At 36.8% G+C, this 8,145-nt stretch overlaps 1 long non-coding RNA gene across 1 annotated transcript; it reads left to right on the top strand.

Moving 5' to 3' along the window:
- Positions 1-1,050: 1,050 nt before the first annotated feature.
- Positions 1,051-7,877, top strand: LOC132674542 (uncharacterized). Its single transcript, XR_009608549.2, has 3 exons — positions 1,051-1,111; positions 6,425-6,510; positions 7,801-7,877. It is a non-coding gene; the product is annotated as an uncharacterized LOC132674542 (long non-coding RNA).
- The last annotated feature ends 268 nt before the right edge of the window (positions 7,878-8,145 follow it).

The raw sequence follows: 8,145 nt of genomic DNA, 5'->3' as shown, positions 1-8,145 counted from the left end.
TTTTTGGAGGCACCTGGGTGGCTCAGTCAGTTGAGCATCTGACTTCAGCTGTGGATTTGAGCCCTGTGTTGGGGTCTGTGCTGACAGCTCAGAGCCTGAAGCCTGTTTTGGATTCTGTGTCTCCCTCCCTCTCTGCTCCTCCCCTGCTGGTGCTATCTCTGTCTCTCAAAATATAAAGTAAAACATTAAAAAATTTTAAAAATGTATTTCTCAACTCTGTATTATTGGTATATGAAATGTAATAGATTTTTACTCTGCAAATATACTAAACTCTTTTCTTATTCTATAAATTATAGATTCTGTTGGATTTTCATAATAGTCATACCACTTGAAAATAATAATATTTTAATTTCTTCCATTCTTTCTAGGGGCTATTTCCTTTATTCCCTTTTGGTACTGGCTAGAGACTCCAATGCAAAGTTGAATAAAGTGGGTATTCTAGTCATTGTCTTGATCTCAAATGGAATATTTTTATCATTAAGTATGCTGTTTAGTAGTAGATCATGTGAAGAAATTTTGCTAATTAAAAAAAATTGAGGTTGAATCATTGGGCTGGAACAAAAGAAAGGAAAAAATGGGCAAGAAGACTTTATTGCATTTTTAATTTTAATTTTTATATTTTTAATTTCTAAGTGTCTTATATGGTTCCTTTTTCCCTCCTCCCCCCCCCCCCCGTTTCTTTTAAAATCAGTTTAATCTTTAAAAAAGTATTCTCGTATTTTTCCTTTCTATCTTTAGGGCCCTTTTAATTTTTAAAATAGATTAGGTATATTTAGTATTTATTCTTTGTCTTCTGATTACAATATCTGAAGTTCTTACATATCTAACTTTGTTTCTCCTATCTCTCCCTCCACGTGGCCTGTTTCCTCATGCATCTTGCAAGTTTTAACTATAAGTTCTTAGTTTTTGAAATTTTATCTGTTTGAATATTTCAAGTCCTGTATTGGCAATTTATACCTCCAGTGACTATTTGTATTAGCTTCTGCCAAACCTTATGGAACTCTACCAACATAGGAACACTTTACATTTTCTTGCTTGAAGATTTTTTTTTTTTATATTCCCAGGTAGGATGAGATCAGGTGAAGGCCAGCTTGTGGATATGAATTCCAAGGTAGGATTTAATGTTTCCTTTTACCCAATGCCACATTTTATAATAGGCAATTTTCTTTGTTGTCTCCTGGATTTATTTCTAGTTCACATATACCTCGAGGGTTTAGGCCTCTGGGGTACCTGATTTATTAAGGTATCTTCTGTTAGATTCCTCATCTTGGTCAGGTGCCTCTCAGGATTTATCTCCTGTTACCTATAAATACAGAAGCTCAAGTTCACCTTCATAGGCAAATGTCCTCAAAGTGAAAGCCAGATTCAAAGCTCAGGTTACCTCTCTGGATTTCTATTTTCACATAGTTTTGGGTTTCTGAGGGTCCTTACTTTCTTGCTAACATGGGGATGTATTTAAATTTTTTTCAATTATTTTAATTATTTTCAGTGGGAGGGTTGGTCATGTGTCAGGTGTATCATATTACTGGAAAATAGATTTCTTAGAGTCTTTGAAAATAATTTATTCCTATAATAAATTTGCATTGGCATGAAAAAATGGGGGAATCCTTTATGAATAATAGATACTATAAACATAAGATCATAGACTAAACACTTATTCAATTATTCACTATTTTATACATATTTACTGGGCATTCCGTGAGATGCTGTGCTACACTGCAGGAGGTACCAATAAGTATATTGAAAGGTCCCTGGACATCAAAATCCTTTATATCACTTATAGATGTAAATGATAAATTCAATAGAGACAGGATAAACTAAATACTCATACCCAGTTGGGGAACTAAAGCAAATCTCTGTACAGAAGTTGCTATTTTATCTTAGTCTATAGGATAGACAGAGAGAGATGAATGGAACTTCATTCCAGGTAGAAGAATCAAAGAGCATGTACAAATGTGTAGAGATAAAAAAGCTTGGAATGGCTATATATATATATATATATATATATATATATATGCTTGACTGGATCATAAATGATTTTAAGGAAATGGTTAACGATAAGAATGGAAAGTTAGGCTGAAGCCAGAGCGTGAAGGGCCATGAATTCTAGGCCAAGCAATTTGAACTTAAATTAGTAGGGGGACTGAGTCATTAATAGATGTATATACCTGTCGGTTTTAGACAGTTTAAAATGTGTCATTTACGGGAGGCTGAGAGTGGAATCAAGACTTACTTAGTTAATCGATTGAAATTATAAATGGGTAAATGAGGATGGGATGAAGTATGGGAGTGTGAGACAAGCAAAATACAGATATTTTATTCAGGGTTTCTGATGATGGTGGGATGTTGTTTACATAATTACTTTCTTCCTTAGCTTAGAAAAAATGTTATTTATTTTCTGAATAGGTTTGAAGCAACATCTTGGTATTTCCTTCCATAAGTTAAGATTCAAGCCTGAGTTGTGACCCTAAGGACACATTATTTAGAAACTAATATTTCCCTCATTTTAAGGAGAAAGAACTGGGCCGGTTCTTGTTCAGTTTCAGTCATTTTATCTTTTCTATTATTGTTGTTAGGATATTAGTTTAACAGAGCATCTCTATAAATGTCTTAGGTCAACTCACTTTTCTAATAAGAAAAAGAATCATTAAGTGCCAATTAGGATTTCTGGTATCGAAATTCAAGGTCTACTTAAAAACGCTAGGGATCATGAAATGATCAAAGGAATACTAATAGGCATACTACAAATGGCTAATGTAATTTTTATTTCAGAACTGATGCAAACTGAGAATGTGCATCGTTCTCCACTCCAGTCCCAAAACCTCATGAGGCTGCGGCCAGCCTGTGGGGGAGTGACACGGCTGAGGTTTTCTCAGGCAAAAGACATTAACATTACAAATGAAAGTTGGTCCAAATCTATCTCAAGCAGTATTTTCTCTCAGGTATAGTAAGAATTACATTAGCAGTGCAGCTATTAAGCTCTGTTGAATAATTCTGTATTTTGGAAAAGGAAAGTGACCTTTTGTATCTCTTCGAGGGGAATAGCCATACAGATATATTTAAGATAAGGCTAATTGGGATAGGACACCAGAGTTACAAAAATATGTGGGGATTTTTGGTATTCAGTTAAAAGATACACAGTATGTTATACAAAGCATTTCATAATACTAGACAGATGTGTGACCTTTCTCACTTCTTAATCAACTTTATCTCCTGTTAGAGGCTGTAGATAGGGAATGGAGGACAGAAAAACACTTGCTAATTCTCCATTTTTGTACTGCTCTGAAATAGGAGCACAGTTTATAACCTAAACTCCTCAATAATTAGTGTAACTATTGTTTTCTTCAATTATCAGAGTCACGTATTTTTTTTTACGTTTTGACATACTTGAAATCTGGGTGTTTCCTAAAAAGCAATGTCAAAAAGGAACATGGTGCATTTCCTACACTTCTTAGTGGTCATTATCTTTGTGAGTGATAATACAGTCGTATGTGGTAGGATTCAATGCTTGAATTAACTTGGGTTGGAATCTGTAATGTTGCTTTAAAAATTAAAAAAAAAAAAACCACTATAATACAGAAGTAAAAGAAAACATTTTATACAAAGAAAGACTATTGAACACCAAACAACAAAATCAAAGATAGTAGAAAACTGTCAAATCCCTGGAACATATTATGGCCTTTCAAAGCCAGGAAAGAGTACATGACAGATTCTTGGGCCTGAAGGATTATTACTCAGGTGCCAAGCATCTGTCTATCAGAAGCTTCTGGAGACTCTCAAGAGAAGGTAATTCACTTACAGTGATGGTAATTCAATTAAGGAAAAAGTGAAAGTATCAGCTTAACCAGATATGAAATGCAAACAAAACCCTAAAATAATACTGTCAATCTTAAAGATGCCCAAGAGCCAAGATCACAAGCATGGATTATAAAAAGCAACATGTTGTCATGCTGCCTGACCAAAATCAACTCAGAAGGCTGAGTGGGAAGACACTGGAACTCAAACTGCATTTTGACGGTGCAGAAAGGGCTATCTCCAATTACATGAACAAAAATATAGTACCACGAGTATGAAAACAACATATATCTCATTTAGTGTTTTGTTTCTGAAAACACAATAAATACTTAGAAGCAGAAATGGTAATCACTAAGGTCCAAAATGGATTTGCCATCTCTAAATTACTTCCCACGAACATGATATTCCTTTTTGATAGGGTTCTAAGTTTGAGATGGGATACCAAATCTATATTTCAGTAGAACACTTAACAAACTCATTGCATTCTTGTGGACAAAATGAAGAAATATGGCCTAGATTAGATAGTGTATTAGAGTTTGAATGAGTGCGGATATGGTCTGACGAGTAGATTTATGGCATCTGGAGAGGTTTCTGGTGGTTGTGGATAACTCTTTCCGAGGCCTCATTCTATGCAGTGTAATTTGTTGGTAACTTGAACACATGGAAACCTTTCTCATGAGACTTGCAGTTGTAAAAAAGTAGCAAGGATAAAAATACTTTGGATCAAATCAGTATCTCTAAAAAATTTTGACAGACTAGAGGGATGGACTGAATCCAGTAAGATAAATTTTATGAGATAAATATAAAATCCTGAATCTGGAATCCTGTTGGGATAAGCTAGTTCTTAATTTCTAACCATTTTGCTACACCTCTCTAAGCCTCAGTTTCCCTATGTATAAAATGGGAATAATAATACTATCTACTTAGCAATTTGAGGTAAGGTCTCAGCACAGTGCTGGCACATAGTAAGTGCTCAATAGGTATTAGCTACGACTTTTCCAGAAATCCTGGAGCAGAATCCAAATTCTGTCATTTATGGGGTATTTGGACTTGAGTAAGGTACTTACTCTTTTTTAATTTAAAAAAAAAATGTTTATTTATTTTTGGGACAGAGACAGAGAGAGACAGAGCGTGAGCAGGGGAGGGGCAGAGAGAGAGGGAGACACAGAATCTGAAGCAGACTCCAGGCTCTGAGCTGTCAGAACAGAGCCTGACAGAGCCTGACGTGGGGCTTGAGCTCACGGACCGGGAGATCATGACCTGAGCCGAAGTCGGATGCTCAACTGACAGGGTCACCTGGGCGCCCCTGTACTTATTCTTTCTAAGTCTCATTTTCTTTACTTGAAAATGGGGATAAAAATAGTACCTACCTCATAGTTGGCTGGCACAAGAGGTAAACGAGATGATGGATGTGAGGCCCTTTTTGAGGTGCGTGGCACCTAGTGGATGAGTGTTAGCAATTACAGGGAACATTAGTGTAACTTGTAGAAAGTCTACCTGGAATTAAATTGCAAAAATAGAACTACAGCCTCTCTAGAATAAGGGAAATTATACTTCTACTCTATCAGAGATTAAATCTATGCTATTACTTCAGTTTAAATGTATACTTTTGAGAGAACTATTGGAAAATTGAGGTGAACAGAAAATCAAACAAGGTAAAAAATGATGGCAGAAACTGGAGATGTTTATTTTGGAGAAGGTTGTGAGAGGAGGAAGCTATTTGAAGGGTCACCGTGGGAAAAGGAAAGAGGCTTGTTTTGTGTAGGCCCTGAAGTGAGGATTATGGCATTGAGACATGTTTGTTTTTTTTCCTTTTGCTCCCCCGAAGGAAGACTTTCGTCCTGTGAGAGTTGATGCAAAGGTAGGATGACTGCCTGAGAAAGTAGTGATTTCTCAGTGACGGAAGTTTTTTAAGTCTGAAGAGTCATTTGATGGAGGCTTGCAGAGAGGATTCGGGGATTTGGGATGGGATTTGGCTCAGTGATCTTTAAAGGCCAATCCTCTTCTTAGGTTCCGTGGTTCTGCAGCTGTTGACTTCTTTACAGTTGCTTAACATTTAAAATCTTTAAAAAAAAAAAAAACAACAAAAAAAAAACCCTGCCGTCCACTCACCCAGTTTCTCTTTCAAAAAACTATTTGACTGAAGCATCTCACACTAAGTAAGAATTGCATATCCCTGACCTTTAAGGGCTGAAATTTATTTCCTTCACTGCTCTTATCTGCCAGTATCTGGGTAAATGGATTTGCAGAATCTGTGCGTGCCAGTCAGACTTGCCTTTCTTTTTAATAGGGCAGTTGATAAAATGGTTAAAGAATGGTCAGGCCACAGGATTCCTGATGGCTCAGCTTTTAGAGCCAGCAGTGATTTGTCCCAGGTAATGTCAATTTTAGTTAATAGACATGCAAATATTGGGTATGTGGTTCAGACGCAAGCTTGTTATTGCAGAGAATTCTTTGAACAGTGTGTCTCATAGGAAAAAGTTGTATTGACATTTACTATTTCATTCAACATAATAGTCTGCTTCCAAGTGGTTTAATGTTTCTTTGATTTTTAGTTTGTGCTTCTTGGCCTACAATTACATGTTGGAAAACTCAAAGACTATTTCCCTGCTTTTATATTGATTAACAGATAAATCATGTGTGTCTCTGAAGGACGATGGAAAAGGGAATTTTTCCAATGGATACACCCTTAGCATAAACATTGCCTGGAAGAAGGTAATATGATGTCTAATATACATCAGTTCGTGGGTAATACTAAAGATTTGGCATCTGGTGAAGGAGTTGGAAGGAACAAGGTCGGAGGTTTGCTGATAAAGAGGGTTGAGGATGAATTATGTAAATGAATCTCTTGAAAATAGCCTAGCGTGTAGGAGTATTAATGTCCCATGCAAAGTTTCAGCAAATGTTCAATAGCCAGGTGAGCCAGATGACTCACACTGTTGATGTCAGTCAACTCCTTTCTCGGGTTACTTTACTGTGTCAATTAGCTCATAAACAGTGGTCCATCACAACAGTGATGTAGATTGTACATGGCTTAGTAAAAACTTGATTGCCTGTCTCCAAGACTGTTTTGGATCTCCCACCATGGCTGAATGCTCGATCTGCCAGCAGTAGAGATGGATAGTGAGCTCTTGAAATTGTATGATATAATGAGGGGACCAGCCTAACTGCTGGTTGATTATATTGGGTCCCCTGCATTATTAAATGAACAGCATTAATCCTCACTGAAATAAACACCTAATCTTGATGGTTTGTTTTCTTGGTCCATTATACTGCTTCTGTTGCCTTGATGCCTTATTGACATCATCTCTTATTACCTCATGTTTCCCCACACAATATTGCTTTTAATCAAGAAGCTCATTTCACAGTAACATAATTAAGGCCAGTGCTGTAGGGTTTCACTGGTATTTCCACAAAACATTCACCTAGATGACCTGGCTTATGGTCTAGCAGAATGACCCAAGGAATTGATTTACTGTGTCATCTGGGAAACAGTACCCTGTGACATTAGGCTGGTGTCCTTTAGGATAAGGCATATTCTCTGAACCGGTGACGAATATATGATGCTGTTTCTCCTAAAACCAGGCTGCATTGGTCCAGAAACCAAGGAGGGAAGTGGGGTGGTATTTCTCATTATTATACTGGATGGACAAAGCACAAAAATTCCCTTCCCAAGTCCATTACTTTAGCTTCTGCTAATTTGGAGGTCTTAGTATTTAGTGGAGAAATATTCCACCAGATGAGACAACTGAACTGAGAACTGAGATGCTGAGATGACCATTCGGCCTTTTTGGGCTCCTCCTGATAAACAGACCAGGAAGCACAAAGGCAAACAAAAAGTTTACTATGATTTTCAACAGTGGACCTCAGGAATTCCTCTGGAATGCATCCTAGGATTATAATATCCAATGATAACAGTTAATGGGAGTCTACAGCAGCCCCATTTAGTTAAGATCACCAAGGTTCAAACCATTTGGGAATTAATTTGTGGCTTGCCTCCCCAAGGAACCAGGACCACTGAGATACCACCTGAGTACAAAGGGAACATGGAGGAAGAAAGTCATCCATACCAAAGGTAATCTCAGAAGCAACTGCAGAAATGAAAATTATTGTCCCTACTCGTATTTTCTTGTTTTTGTATTTTTATAATATATATATTGTTTTTTTTCTCTTTTGTTTCCGTAGTTTTTTTCAAAAATTAGTAACTTCTTCATGTCTATAAAACCTAACATATTGTCAACTTCAGTAGTTGTTACCTTTAGGATTCATGGGGTTGCACTATTTGAATAAAATTTAATTCTTGGGGTGCCTGGGTGGCTCAGTTGATGGAACATCGGACTCTTGATTTCA

Source organism: Panthera onca, chromosome A2, assembly GCF_046562875.1.
Source record: "Panthera onca isolate mPanOnc1 chromosome A2, mPanOnc1 haplotype 2, whole genome shotgun sequence".
Classification (NCBI taxonomy): Eukaryota; Metazoa; Chordata; class Mammalia; order Carnivora; family Felidae; genus Panthera; species Panthera onca.
The sequence above is the reverse complement of the archived record's forward strand: the minus strand, read 5'-3'. Positions and strand labels throughout refer to the sequence as shown.